Source organism: Caretta caretta, chromosome 2, assembly GCF_965140235.1.
Source record: "Caretta caretta isolate rCarCar2 chromosome 2, rCarCar1.hap1, whole genome shotgun sequence".
NCBI lineage: Eukaryota > Metazoa > Chordata > Testudines > Cheloniidae > Caretta > Caretta caretta.
The window spans coordinates 191,328,958-191,345,107 of record NC_134207.1 but is presented as its reverse complement, the minus strand read 5'-3'; the positions used below and the strand labels follow the sequence as shown (position 1 = coordinate 191,345,107).

Here is a 16,150-nt window from a genome sequence, read left to right as displayed (position 1 = left end):
GAGGTAAAGGAACAGGACAGAGAGTTGGTGAGGAAAAAAGAAGGCGGGCTGAGGGAGAAAATAGCAGATAGTCTCATTTCCTGGCCAGTGTCTGTTTTTTCTGGCCAGACAGCAGGAGCAGAGCCAGATCCATGGGTTCTGCTGCCCCACATGAACTGGAAAGCAGCCCTGTCTGCAGAGACCCATACAAACAAACAGTATTTTCCTGGCCAGGTAACAGTGCATTCTGCCTTTAGCGTACATCCAGCCCTGAGGAGGTCAGTCTACTGACTGGCGCTGCACAACCGTTCACCCCTCCTGGGAGGCCCAGCCCCCATTGGCACCTCGGGAAAGAGGCATGGGAGCTGGGCTGGCATGCACTTTATTAATACTCCCTGGGCACTCCTGGCAGATGGCTTTGCAAAGCGGCATGTGTCATAGGCCCCAACCCAAGGGAGCGGAGCTTTCGCTACCCTGACGCCTGAATTAGCTAAGCACGTGCAGCACTAGAGATGGGCTCCCACAGCCAGAGCCAGGCCCGGCTTTCACACCCTTCTATAGTGGCCGGGACAGGGGGGTGCTGGGATTCTCCAAACTTCAGATGTAGGTCGGGGGGGAGGGTGTTTGTACACCCCACTTCCACAGCTCAGGGGTGTTTGGATCCAGGGCTGTGGTTTGGCCCCATCTCTAATCAACACACACACGAGCAGAAGGCGCAACGATAGCTCGACAGAGCAGGGCGCAGCGTCCCTGCCAACCACACCCAGCGGCCTCCTCCCTCGGGACCGGCTGCAACTCACACAGCGGGGCTCGCGGCTGCTGCAGCAGCTGGGGCCAGGTCCAGCCGAGCCCGCTGCAGCAGGAGCGTCCCCGGAGCCCCCCCTGGCCGGGCTGGGGCGCTCTGAAGCGGCGATCGCCTCGCGGGGGGAATCCCCACGAATCCCCATCACAGCTGCTGACACGCTGCGGCTCGAGTTCGGCTGATGCTCCGGCGCCCTCTCGCGACCAGCCTGTGTAGCGGCGTCTATTGACGCCCCCAGCCTGCGTTCCCACCTGGATTCTGCTCCCTGCCTTACTCCTCTGACTGGTACCGGACAAACAACGCCCCTTCTATTTGTCATTACCCCACGGCAATTTGCTCCTGGCTGCACTCAGACCTTCCAGCCTAACAGCCTGGTTCAAGGGGGGAGTTTTAGGTGAAACTTGATCTAAGTTCCAGCCTGATCATTATATTGTCCTTTACTTCTCATTTTTACCTGCTTGAGCCTTCCTTTGTGAGACTGTAAAAAGAGACTGGTTATTATTTTGGGGCATTTTTTGTGTACACACACACACACACACACACACACACATTATTTAAACAACCGTTTCAGAGGTAGATGTAGCTAACCTTTCAAAGCTGACTGCATATGCAGAATCACTGTTCCATCATATATATTTTAATAAGATGACTCAAGTTAACAGGCTGAAAGGTCACACAGTGATGCAATGCAATTTTTAATCTGATTCATCATTAATTATTGTAAGGCTATGTCTATAACCAAACCAACAGCATGCATTATAACAAAAAATATAAATTCCAGCTAAACAGAAACAATTCCTTCAAGCAAGCAATAAACTATAGTCCCCTAAATCAGGTTCTTTTGCTTGTGTGTGATCTTTCAAATATAAAGGGTGAAATCTTTTCCCTATTGAAGTCAATGGGAGTTCTCCACTGACTTGACAGGCCAGGATTTCACCCAACAGATCACCTCACGCAACGGAAGTGAGAAACTGTGGTTAGATTTTATGCTGTAAACTTTGAATTAGGTCACTTACAGAATTATGTTTCTGTGTTCTGGCAATATGTATAAACTACTCACGTTCCATTTTTGTGGTTTAGGTCAGTGGTTCTTAACCCTTGGTACCCACGCCCCATGGGGAAACATCAGCTCATCTAGATAGATACCAAGTTTTACAACAGGCTACATTAAAAGCACCAGCAAAGTCAGTTCAAACTAAAATTTCATAAAGACAATGACTTGTTTATACTGCTTTATGTACTATACACTGAAATGTAAGTACAATATTTATATTCCAATCAATTTATTTTATAATTATATAGTAAAAATGAGAACAAGCAATTTTTCAGTAATGTTCTGTGACACTTTTGTATTTTTATGTCTGATTTTGTAAACAAGTAGTTTTTAAATGGGGTGAAACTTGGGGTATGTAAGACAAATCAGATCCCTGAAACGGGTACAGTAGTATGAAAAGGTTGAAAGCTGCTGGTTTACTTTGTCATCAAAATCCCCTAATAAAATACTTTCCAGCCTTATGGTACAGTTGACTTTAATGCCGTATATATTTTATATAAAGCCTAGTCTATACACACACACACACATATATTTCATGTAAGGGCGCCTATGACCCTGATTCAACCACACATTTAGGCTTAAGCTCATCCCTCATCAAGACAGCACTTGAGCATGTGCTTAATTTTAAGCCTGTGCTTAACACTCACTAAAGTTATTGTAGATTTTCAAAGGCAGCTACCTCCCACTAAAAGTCAGACCTGAGCACCTGCTTAACTGCTGTCCTGAATTGGGGTACTTTCCTGAATCAGGGCTAAAAAAGAAAGCACTATGCCCAGTAGTGTTTGTACGTTTGTAGAATAGCACTATTTATTTTGCCAGTTTGTGATAGGCATGTGACTCTTGAGTGACAGACTAGAGGGAGAGCTAGTAGTTAATGTGTCAGGTCATCTAAAGCCTAGTCTATACTGCAAAAATAACTCATTGTTGACAATTGGTGTCAGGAATGGATGCAGCTGAATTGATTTAAACTGAACATTTTAGCAATAAGGGTAGACAAGGATGCACTGCATGCAGCATTATTTGAGTAGCAGTAGTTAAAACCTACTCAGAGCTGCACCTGTTGTCAGCAATGGGCAAGTTTCATAGTGAAGACAAGCCTGTAAAGAATTTAATTCTTTTAATTCACACTTTAAAGTGGTGCATTAAATTTTTCAGTGCAAAAAACACAGTAACATAATATGGTTGAGAGTGTCAAGACACAAAGTTAAGAAAATCACAGTTATGGTTCCCGCAGCAACCATAACATAGCTCTTTGTACATATGTTATCCCCCGTCTTTGTGGTTTTTAAACTTCATATTTGCTTGGAGCTGCCTCGGTGGTGCAGTGTATCACATTATATGCTGGTAAATTCAATGCCTTCATATTTATGTGAAGTATTGCTGAGTAGTGGTTGTCTTGGGAACCATAACTTGGAATATTCTGATTTTTATACATTCAAATTCTCAACCCTACCATTGCATTAATATAGTGGACTTTTTCTTCTGCATCTGCTTGTTGCTTGAAGCGTGAAAAGAACTAGACAAAGAAAAATTGTGACAGCCCATTCAAATAACTGTACATATTTTTATTGGAATATACTATGAGACACTCAAATATAGACACAAATGTACATGTCTGTCAGAGAGAAAAGTCAAATACAAGACATAATGGTATATAATGGAAACGTCTAGGGAACCTTAACATTGTGTGCTAACTATTATGTACTATACCTGGAAATACATAGTGTCATGTTTATTTTATTGTGGGATACCAAAGATGTAGTTACAGATGTGTGATGCAACCAGTGAGATTTACATTTGCCTGTATATATCTGGAGCGCTGCACCTTGGAAAACTGTTAAAAGTTAGTCAAAACATGTCTAGGCTTGATTTTCTGCCGAAGGCATTTGGATGCCTGATTGTCATTAATCTTGCAAATTATACAATATGGTAAATTTGACCTCCTACTCCAGATCAATTTCTGCCCTCAATCATGCAGTTTGATAGCCTTTGTAATTTTATACCAGCTAATTGAATTTCAAATGCTATTTATGTTCATATTAATCATCTCTTTGGGAATTTTACATGTTTCTTTTCCTATATAAATTAGATAGTTGAGTTTGAATTTAGTTAATAAACACACTGCCCTCTACGGCCCTGAATCAGGAAAGCACTTACCATAGAGCCATCCCTATTCAGCACAATAGTAAAGGGACTCCAGCATCCAAATCCCCCCATTGCTCTAAACATCTCAAACCTCATGTGTGTGTGCGCATGATGTGATTTTCAAATGCAAATACCTTTGTTGGACCAGATTCTTAGCAGGCGTAAATCAGCATTGTTCCATTGGAGTTCATGGAGCTACACCAATGTGTACCAGCTCAGACGCAGTATCTGATCCACTATTTCTTAATGGAAATTGCTTCCCACTTTTCAAAGACACCTGCCTTCAGGCAAGGTTATTGCCTTTTTGTGATAAGTGAAGTTTTATAATAAACGGGCTTTGAGTTTCGTGGTATGGGGAATAAGGGCCTTTTCACACTTGAAGAGCAGCTAAATTGAATTTACCCAGACTTTTCCCCAAAAAATTCCCATGAGCCAAGAACAAAATTGAGAAATGTCAATCCAGAAAGTGTTCTCCTTCCCCAAAAAGTGAGTTCCATAGTAAAGGGGCTTATATTGAAAGTATCTCTTCAAGCGAAGGTTGCTGCTGTTCTGCTACTCTACTAAACATGGGCAAGATTTATTTATTTTACTTTTTCAGAATTTAAAAAAAAACAAAAACTATTTTTGCAGCCACAGGTTTTGAAGCTGGGCAAGTGGCTTTGATGGGCTGTGAAGCTTATTGGACTCCACCTGCATATGTTTACTGTCAGGTATTCTAGCAATTGCACCAGAAAAGATGAAGTCATAAACCGATGGAGCATTTCTCGGATATGTGCTAGCTTGAAGGCTTTTCAACACTATGAAGTAACGTTTTGGTGACAATACAACTATGTAAGGAGCATCTGTCTTTTGTAAGGTTTCTGTCAAAACATCCACAAAGCTCTTGTTATTTCTTGGGGGCAGGGACCATCTTTTGGTCCTGAGTTTGTACAGCGTCTAGCAAAGTAAAGTCCTGGTTCACAACTAGGACACCTAGGCACAACCACAATACAAATAACAACAACAATAATACGCATTTCAATATATGAATCAGTGTCTTTTTCTTCGGCTTTTATACTGCTACTCATCGCTGTTTTCTCTGAGCATTTGTCTCTCAATCAATACCCACACCACCACCCCTTCCTCCGCTTAACAAACAAACTTTTGTGTTCTCTCTGGCAGTCTCTACTACATTTACCTCTCTGATTTATTTGTCTGATTCTTTAAGAAGTGAGCACCTAAATGAAGTCTACTTTGTGGCAGCTCAGCTGGAAACATGAAAAGAGGATCAGATGCAAAGTTATCTAAATCAATTGCACACACAAAGCCAATTGTGTAACAAAGAGCCACTATCCTGCAGCCCTTAATCAGCCAGAACTCCCTATTGAAGTCAACAAGGCTGATTAAGGGCTTCAAGATCAAGTCCCATTTCTCTCTCGTTTAATGAAAAAGTTTATTTTGAGCTCTGAAAACATCAGATTATATGAACTAAGCAAATCCAGAACTCACACTTTAATGAGAACTGAACTTTGCTTTATGCTTAATCTACCATACACAAAAATTAATCACATTAGTGCTCTCCCTTATGTAGTATACCAAATAAATAATTAAAACTTGCCTGGAAAGATTTAACAAATAATGTGCGTGTTCTCTAGTTGCAAGTTTTAAAGCAAATATGGAATTGACAGTGGAAGATGTGTGGCCCTTCAAATATACTGAATTGATCTCACACTATTATATCTACCGGGAGCTTTTGGAAGATTAAAGAGAAAACTCCCTCAACTCTTTTCTTTCTTGAAGTTGACTTTGAAAACAGCACTCGCACCACTGCAACTCAGCACGCAGTTTCCAATTACAGAAACTAATCCAAAAGGAAGTTGTATGAGCTAGAACTACAAGAATTAAGAAAAATCTCAAGAACAAAAACATTAAGGGACCAAATTCTCCCCCTCAGTTACTTTGGTAAGTTTAACTGAACTGCCCTGTTGTAAGTGAAGGAAAAGTTTGCACTAAGGAAATAAAGAATTCCAATTAGCTGACACGAAAGATTTTGTTATTCAAAAATACTCAAATTAATATTTTCAAATTAACAGACAATGATTTGGAGTTGCTTGTCCAACAGCAAGAAAAACTCATCTGACAGTTTTCACAATTCTTATTTCCAACCTCATATAAGGATGGGGGATGGAGAACAGTAAGTGTGTGTGTTGATCATCCTGCTGTACCAGTTCTGCCGCTATTAAGCATATGCATCATGTATTCTATGCAACTCATTATCTATGTATGAGCCATTTCTGGTAGCACTATTTTATTCTAATATGGGCCATCATTCTGCATGCTGAGACATTTTAGCTGTACCTCATCAGGAACTTCAGCACCAGTTCAGGCAGGTAAGAGAGGCACCAAAGACCCGCAAATAGAGAGAAAGAAGCACAGGCTTCTCTGTGAAATGTACCTAGCTAAATAAAGGGGAGAGGATAATCAAACAACTATTGACATTCTTCAGGAACAGCAATAAACTTTTGCCTTAGGACCCAAAAATCCTTGTGTATTTTGCCTTGTAATATCATCTGGCTGAGCCGTGTTTAATTTTGCAACCCAAGACACACTATTATTGCTCTCCAAATACTTCCAGCATTTGTGGAGTCAATCTGCAATATTATTTAACAAACTGGTGCTGGGTTGTTCTTTGGGGAGCCCCTTTCCGTTTCATTTTAGGCACCTGCCATCCAGCCGGCTGCATAGGAGAAGCTGGGGATAAACTCACACGAGCTCACAGAGAATATCGATCCCGTTCATCATAGAAACGAGCACACTCGCTGAAATATTAATCTGTACTCAGCTGTAAAAATAACAGCGAGAGCCAAGTTAGCATCGTGCACTTCAGCACGATGGATCAAATTACGTTCATTTCTCTTCAGATCAAGCTAGTAAATAGTTTTGTTATATGCTGGAACCCAAGGCATGCCTAGGAGATCCAGAACAGTAACACTGCATGGGAAATCACAGTCACAAGAGGTCCCAGCTGGAAAAGCCAGCGCCTAGGTCAGATTACAGATTGCCAGTTAGCACCACTCCGCCGTTATCCCCAGCTGGGGAGAAAGGGAGGAGAAACTGACTAAAGTTTATTTCTGTTTCTTTTCCTTAAGCGTAACCACACATTTTGGAGAAAGTTAGAGCCCCACAGCCGCTGGGACAGACGCGTCTCTCAGCAGCCAGGGCCTCGCCTACCTGTGCAAGTGATCGGCTGCAAAGGGCTGGTCCCAGATGCTTGTGGAGCGGGGTGAGGGCGTCCCTCGTTTGTTCTTTAAATTCTGGCTCCCGGGCTTGGCCGGTTCAGAGAGAGGAGATTGTGGAGGCGGTGCTGCTGCTCTGCGGGCCGGAGCTGGATCCCTCCGGAAAAGCCGGCTCCATCCTCAGGGCATCGGGGAAGCTGGAGGTTGGAGCACCGATGGCCGCGGCCAGGCGGGGTGGGAGGTGTGGCGCTGGGAAACAGCAGCTTCACACGAGGAGAGAGGTCCACCTTCTGAGCAGCCCGGGCGTCTCGCGCGGGAGGCAGATGCTGGGCTGAGAAGCCGACTCACGCGCCCCCTGGTGGTTCCGGCCAGCACAGCAGCACCCCGCGCAAGGTAATTCCCTTCACATGACTTAAAGCGCTCTCTTTCCCTCCGCCAACTTCTCAGGCCGCAGAGCCCGCGGCTCCCAGGCGCGCACTTGGCAATGTGTGTACACTCAGTTAAAGCTCTTCCAATGCAGCCTCTAAACCGCCACAGTCTAAGTACAGTTAAATACCGGGAAAGAAAAGAAAAATACGTGATTATTCAAGTTCCTAACCAAGCTCGAGCAAAATATCAGCGTCAGCCACCGCTCCAGTCACCCGCATACGGTACACACTCCTGCCTCCTTCAGCACTACAATCCGGACGCACAGTTTGCACATACAGAGGCAACCGCACTTTCCAGAGTCCAATAGGTTGTGCAAAACTAGCCTGCTGCTGGTGGACAAATTCAGAAATACAAACCTTCCCCCTTAAAAGAAAGATGGTGTGGGGGTCTCCTCCACCCCTAAAACTGACAGCTGCGCTGGAAGTTTTAAGGTATCTGCAGCTTCAGCACGTCCGCCCTGAAGTTCAGTGGAGGAAGAAATGAACCACCCTAACCCTATCCCGAGCTTTCCAAAGGACTGATTCAGCCAGATTGATTGACTGATTCAGCAAACACACAACACTCACCGTACCTAATCTCCCAGTAGCCTATCAAAAGCAGTGGGAATTAAAGACCGAGTCTGTGTATGTTAATGTGTCCAGATGCACAGACTGGGAATGACAGGTTTCAGAGTAACAGCCGTGTTAGTCTAATGCTGACGCAGAGGAGACAGTCTAAATGCCAGAGGGAACAAAAGACACTGCTCACTTAAAATGATGGCACTGCACCAGCAACACCATAGGTCAGGGAAGGGTGGGTACCTTCAACCTAAAATAACTTGGTGGGGGGGGGGGGGGGCGGACAATAACAACCCTTTTATTATATACGTTTTTCCCCACCCCTCTCTGCAGCTCCATGTACACATGTAGGAAGCACGGTGTTCAGATCCCAATCTGAATTTTTTCAAATCACTGGAGTGTTCAGATCTGGGTTTAAATTTGGGCCTACCTCTAACAAAAATCCCACTCACATCTCTAAAAAGGAAAGCAAAGCCTAGGGTGGCAAAGGCCCCAATTTGGCAAGGTCCTTAAAGAACATGCCTCACTTGAAGTATATATGAGTAGTCTCAATGAAACTATTCACATGCTTAAATTAGGCACATGCTTAATTAGTTTGCTGATGTGGGGCCATAATCTCCATATATCACCCTAAAATTGGGTAGGAGGAAGACCTCTAAAGGGAGGAAGGATGGTCTTGTGGCCAAGGTAAGAGACGAGGCATTGAGCAATGGGGGTTTCGTTCCTGGTTCTGTCAAAGACTGCCTGTGTGACCTTGGGTGACCAGTCACTTAGGTCCTGGTCCTGCAAATACTTAAGCATACATGTAACTCTATTTGTATCTGTCAGTAAAGCATGTGTTTAAGTGTTTTCAGGATCAGGCTCTTAGTCTCTCTGGCCAAGATATGTAAAGGTATTTAGGCCTAGCCGATTTAGGAGCTTAGATCCCTTTGAAACTTTGGCTCCCAAGTGTCTAAGTCACTTTTGAAAATAAGGCTTCCAAGTCAGTTAGGTGTTGTAACAGTGAGCAGAGCAACGCCTAAATACCTTTACAAATCTGGGCCTTTGAGGCCTCAGTTCCTCATCTGTATCTAAGTTATACCCCTTACATTACAGGAATACTGGGAAGATAAATTCATAAGCCCCTTGTGGGGCACTCAGATATTACAGTAATGGAGGCCCTATAAATACAGAGACAGACGCAGTGATTTTCCCCCAATATGAAAAGTAGATATCTAGCTATTTAGAAAGAACATTTAAAAATAAATGTCTCCAGTGATGCAATTCTCCAAGGAAAGGGGACCTGAAACAGAGACAGTCATTCCTATGCCCCGAACCTACTCATGTCAAGTGTGTGCAGAGCTGACAAATCCTGTCGTGCTGCTCCTAAGCACTATGAGGTGTGAAGTACAGAAAGCAAGCAATGTAATCATATTCAGTAGCCAAAACCGAGAACACTCAGCACAGGCCTCACATGTTAAAAACAAAAAAACAACAACAACTTGTAATGGAGGTGAATTCCTCTGCCAACAAGCCTCAGCTCTCTAATTAGAGGCACTAACATAACACTGTCAGTGTTTGTAGAAGACATGTTAAAACGTACACTGTAAACCTTGATTTTTCTCAGTGCAGAAACAGTGCTAATTAAAAGCAGCATTTTACTAAGCATATTATGCAAAACACGGTGACCTGGAATTCATTCCCAGCATAAAAATCAAAGCTCAATCATTGTATTTATGCACTCACAAAAATAAACTTAATTTACTTCTATAGCATAGAGTCAGATTTACATAAAATTCATCAAACCATAATCTGTTGTTATAATCAGTGATTTCCCTTGTCTTTTCCACTTACCTCTTCCCTGTAACTATTTCTGTCAGTGTAAAGCTGTGTTGTCTGCATTATTCAGATCACCTAATGCATAACAGCATGGCCATGTAACTACTCGAGTTCTCAAGAAAGCCAAGACATCCCCATTTTGGATTCATTTTGATCACAGGAGTCTTGAGTTTAATAACATAAGGGGCAGTAGCATCACATTGTCCTATGCCAGTACTGATGGAGCCTCTCACATCAGAGAGGAGGAAAGCACTGGCATATGGCCAAGGAATGAAAAAGAACGAAATGTGGATTTACTAAAGCAAGGTATGTTATTCCAGAGAAACCACAGGGGTTAATGACAGGCAGGACCACATAAAGAATTAATGTACTGTATGCTGAGTTTGGGATCCTTATTTGGTTGATTCAGGATGACCAGTTATAAATTAGATTTCTGCTTTCCTTTGTTTTCATCTTATCCTCCACTGTTCAAAGCAGGCTATTTTTTTTCTCACAGAGATGTGTATAATAAGCACTCAAATATCACCCTGTGGTTATTTATACCTCACTAATATGCTCCTCGCCATTTTGTCGCTTTTTGGTATTAACTGCTACGTCTCCAGCTAGTGTTGCTGAAGAAACCTCAGTTGCTGAAGCTTACAAATGGGATAATTAATTGTTGAAAAGGAGACATGGATACCAAAAATACCTGCTTCCTCCTGTGGGTGGCATCAATATATCTTCAGTATACAAAGGTCTCTTTAAAAGAGAGAGAGAAGATTGTGTCTCATTTAATATAATCATGGTGAAAACAGCCGTTTGTGCTAATGACTTCAAATAGTCCGTTATTTAAATTAAGTTAATGATTTAAAAATAATGAGCATTAGTATCGCTCACTTGGTAACATTCCTACCTCTGACCCAGCAAGCTATAAGAAGCTTTGGCCACATTCTGGGCAAGCACCTCAGTCATCAGCTAGCCACATACCAGACATGAGGATGCGAATGTATGGCCAAAAATCACAGGCCTTTACAGCTTGAGCAAAATGAGACCCTCCATTCGTTTCACTGGTAGTAGGGTTAGATCCCTGTGTTCAGGCCAACCACTCGAGAGTGAGACAGTTATAAAACCATAAACATGAGCAGATCTGACACAAGCCAGTACTTTAAAGGCCATAGGTTCAGCCTGCATGCCCAGGCTTCAGCTCATATTCAGTGCTGATGCTGCAGGAGTGTGCTATGCTCTCAGAGAGAGCTGAAGATGACACACTCAGCTGTGGATTTCCATACAGGTGAAATGTGAAGATCTCATGGCACTTATACAAAATATAGTGATGTCCCAGTCAGTGTTCTCTCTCAAACAAAGAGGTTTCAGAGTCCAAGGCTGCATGTGTGCTACTGCTGAGTGACCAGTGATTGACACATTCACATACACAGTCCCGGCCCCATTATTATTAACTCATTGATTTGTACATTTCTTTTGAACACTTTTAATATGAAAGGTGCTAACACAAAACATGGTTTTATCCTATTTTTAGAATTCTTTCTTTGTAGTGAGACATCTTGTACCATTAAGCCATAATATCAGGTCATGCAGCCTCCCTGAACCAGCAGTTATAACAGGACCTAATTTCAATGACACATCCAGCTTTTACTGCTTTAAAAGCATTTTGAAGAGAAGCAAGTGGTGGATATTGTCTTCACAACCACTGGTCTGTTACTCCTGTCATCCCAGGAGACATTTGCACATTTCTGTTTGAAACTTTGGGAAGTGAACATAGAGTTTGTGAAAGTTTCTGGATTGAGACCAAGACCCTGCTTTTCAAAAGTGACTAGTGGTTTTGTAAGTCTCAGGTTCTGGGTGCCCCAGTGAGACACCTTAAAGAGGCCTGATATCCAGAGAGTGCTGAGCACTCACCTTCTCAAAGTCAGGTTCCTTTATAGTGTCTCAAATTGAGCACCCCAAAATTGAGGCACCCAAGCACACTAGTTATTTTGGAAAATCTTGGTCCCAATTCCTATTTATTCACAACATTTACAATTTACAGCAGAACTGTCCTGCAGCTCAACACTGATCTAAGTGTGAGGGAGGAGTTCATTTCCACCTGCAAATTTAAAAACAACCCCAGAAACCTGTTATATGCAGCAATGGGGTCCATTCCAAAAAACAAAATATTTTCTCCTTGGACATATTATTATGAGCCCCATGAATACAAGTCATCCCTGCCGGAGGGCATGGAGACCTGGAATTTTTCTAACAGATATGATGCTGCTCTCAGTTTTGCATATGGTGCCTAGATACTTCAGGGTTAGGCATGTTAGAAATGTATACAGAGCCTTAATTGTATTCAGAGAGGAGTTGAATTCCACCCAGTGCAGAAAATTATCCCATCCCTCTCTTCAGTTTGGCCATAGAATTTTAATGAGCAGCTCCCAAGAGTTGCTGCCAGAACATCATTGCCAGCCCAGCACTTGGATCAACTGAATGTATTATAGAAATAATAAAGACAGGAGATTTTTTGAATTAAGGAGCTGTGATTACATCTTGGAGTCATGGGGATTATACAAATCAGTTGGGCTTTGCTATTGTGCTGTGTATCATCTGACCCCTTTGTTTAGATTATAGCCCCAGAACTCAAGTCTTACCTGTTATTTATTCTTTCCATCAGTGTTCCCCCAACTTTTGAAAGTGGAGTTCCACCTAAGGTAAATGAAACCAATAGTGTTTCTCAAGGACTACACTTCCTAGGCTTTGTCTTCACTGCTGGAATAAAGGTGTGTTTTTACTGTAGGATAACAAATGTGCATTAGCTATTCCATTGTAAAATCCTAGTGGAGATAAGGCACTGTAGTTTCACCATGAAGTAAACTAAGCAAAGTCAGCCAGGGCTGGGGATACAGCACTGACCTCATCTAGCCATCTTGTGGTAAACATTACAGGTGCCTTGTCTCCAGAGGAGCTGGTTGAAAATTTTCCAGTGGAATATTTTTTTGTCAGAAAATGCCATTTTGTCAAAATTAGATATTTTCCACGGGAAAATATCAATTTTGATGACGTTTTGAAAAAAAAAATTGAAAAAAGAGCGAGACTGAAAAACTGATAGCTGAGGAGCTGTGTGGAGGTGACATGGTGCAGCAGCCTTGGACTTTGATCTGTAAAATATCTGGTTATTTTTGTTGCTAGTCAATATACTACACAAAAAGGCAGCATTGTACCATCCATCGTGCAATATAGCGCTACATTCAATAGTCAATAAAGGCCTGTCCATTAGAAGTAAATCTTGCACATACAACATCAGCAACAGTAAAGAATCTAGCTCATGTCCAGGACCTCACACGCCTACTGATGCCAGACAGTCACAGCAACAACTACCTAGGAAATTAACATCATGTATTTGGCAAGGTTGTTTGTTCTTTTATTATTACCCTTAATTTAGCTATAGCTGTAAAGCGATGTCGGGCCAAAAAATGGGGAAAAGAAGATGCATTGCATCCTTAACACCCTAAGAAAAAATCCTGCTGTGGAGAAAGTGAGAAAAAGATAATGAAAGAGTGAGGTGGGAAGAGTTGGTGACCCTGAGCTACATGAAATAGCTCCAGTACAGCCTATCAAGCCTGTTCATGGAACACAGTTCGTGCCACATGCTACCATTACAATTCCCTCCGTATCTCAAAACCTACTGTGTTCCCTTACAAAGATAGCCTCCCTCATAGAAGAGGTATGCCACCCACAGGGACAAGAATAAAAATTAGCCTCCTTCTGAAAAAAAGAACCTGTCACTGCCTGCAACTTAGGAAATGAGAGCCCAGTGTCCCAGAAATACCAGAGAACTTCTGTGATGGGATTTGGTGGCAGTCATGCTCACTGATGCTAAAATACGCTGCTGCTTTTATAGATCTGCACTTCAGATGCTGAGACTAACGTGGTCACAAGAGGGAGGAGAGCAAGAACATCACAGATTAGCAAAAAATAAATCTTTACTAGCTAATTTATTAAAAAGCACTGAGTATCTCAGCTTTGACCATTGTAGCCAGCAGGCCAAGTGCCTCCCATGGAGTTCTGCAGGGAAGCCCAGAGCTGCTTTCGGATTTAGCACTCCTTGGATCAAGATGGAGCGTGACAGGTTGGGACCTGTAGTCTCTGCATGTTCCAAGTCCATAATGAAGTTGAAGAAAGCTACAAATGATACAATCCATTAGGTGCAGCCCTCAGGCTCAGGCCAAGTTGTCAATAAGACCCAGAGATAGCCAATTATTGGGCACTCTAGTGTAGCTTCTCTAACACATGGTTTCCCAACCCTGGGGAGTGACCTACAAGGGGGTTGCAAAGAGGTATCAGTGTGTCATAACTACCTTCCCCTTTCCATATTCCTAAACGGGAGGGTGGGCCCTGGTTAGATTCCAGCTAGAAGGAAGGAAAGCCAGGAGGATCCTGATACCAGAAAAATGGTGTCAGTGATATGGAAAAGGTTGAGAAGCCCTGCTCTAGCTTATGCCTGGTTTCCTGACACACTGGTACCTTTTGAACATATGTAAAGGTTCAGTGCAATCACCATTTGTTCAGCCATGGATTAAAATGTTTAAAGAGGAAATTCAGTGCAACTCATGTTATTTCAGCTACTGACATTTGCTCTCTTCCCCCCCCCCCCCGCCCCACCACCACTCAGTAGTTTTTAGCTACTCCACAGTGCTTGCATTTCTAGGACTTTTGTCAAATAGCACCTGATTATGCCAGTCTCATGCTATTTTCCTTAGAGAAGAAAAAACTATAAAGCTCGTTTAACAGCAGTGATCTGGTGCTTTTTTTCTCAACAAAATTGGCTGAGAGGAAGAAAAAGCATCTTTTATTTAAAAAAGTTTGCTTAAAATCTCCCAACCCCTTTGTGCTGAAGTTTCACACACAGCAGGAAGTATCTCTGTGTATCAGTAATAAAGAGTCTCTGCTGATGGGGTCAGAGCTGTTTCCTTGCAAGATGTCAGAGTTTCTGAATGCAGCTATAGACTTGAGATCTCATAGGATATTTAATATCTCACATTTACTGTATCCTATAGTTTACACTATAATTTCTTCTGGTCTTTTCATGAGTGTATGCATACAAAGGAAGGTACTGAAACTAATGAGCATTGACCAATAACAAGGTATCCATTGTCCTTAAATAGCCTGAACTTTCATCATTTAGATGCCTTGTTTAATGTGAGCATCTTCTGTAACAGCCAGAAATCTAGGAGGTAAGGTCACCTCTTAACTGTCACTTGGGAGGAAGTCTCACCTTCCAACTATGGGATATAGAAAGAATATGGGTTTAGGCCTCATTATTGAGGCCAATGTTTTAAATAGGACAGGAGATTTTCTCTGAGCACAATTTTGCTATTGTACCCATCCCGACTGAGGGCGGTTCTTTTGTGTGATGTGCATGTACCAGTGGAAAATACACGATTGTGATTTGTTCCAGCATTAGACCTTATTTTTTACTTCTTCCATGGGCCAAAGTGTAACTTACCAGCGATTTTGCTATTAAGTCATGCTCTGTCTTAGTCTGTAATTCTTATGAAGAACATGGCCTCCTCCCCATCTTTGTTTTGAAGTACTAGTAGTGATGTCCCTGGTAGGCAGAAGACTGTGAAGGTTAGATATTAAACAGATGAGTGTTTGCTCCACTACTATGGGTCTCTTTCTGAATTTCTGTGGGAGAGGGAAGAATAACCTGGGCTATTTTCTCCTCTTCGTGAGTGAAACTTGAGAACTGCTGAGGTTCTCTACAACGCGGCAGGGACAGACATGGGAGAAGAACTTAATTCTGTCAATTACACTTGTGAAGCAATTAAAGAATCAGGACTAGGCCTGCTCATGTTGGGTAGTGTGTACCCAGAGCAGTCACGAGCCTGACAGCTGCTTTATTTCACTTCCTCAGTAATGGAGACAGAAGCAAGGTTCGGGTTTGATTTCTGTATTTTGCAGTAGTATCAACAAATTCACCTGGAACACTACTGTTGCTGCTTCTTACCCATCACTCTTCAAAGACACCACAGGTTGACTTGGAGCAGATAACAGGAGACTGATTCCCAGAAGATGACTGAGAATAGGGAGAGCCGTTAGGTAGCTTGAGAAGCTCTTGGATAAACAGCAACAAATACAAGAGAAATTCATTACTCATGGGAGAGGAATTCCTCTG

At 42.5% G+C, this 16,150-nt stretch overlaps 1 protein-coding gene across 1 annotated transcript in view; it reads right to left on the bottom strand.

The window, feature by feature from the left end:
- The window catches only part of CPNE4 (copine 4), a 335,017-nt gene extending 327,045 nt beyond the window's left edge, over positions 1-7,972 (bottom strand). Inside the window, exon 1 of the mRNA XM_048838761.2 lies at positions 7,191-7,972. The gene's annotated coding sequence lies outside the window, so the exon portion shown is untranslated. The remainder of the gene's footprint in view (positions 1-7,190) is intronic.
- Between the last annotated feature and the right edge of the window lie 8,178 nt (positions 7,973-16,150).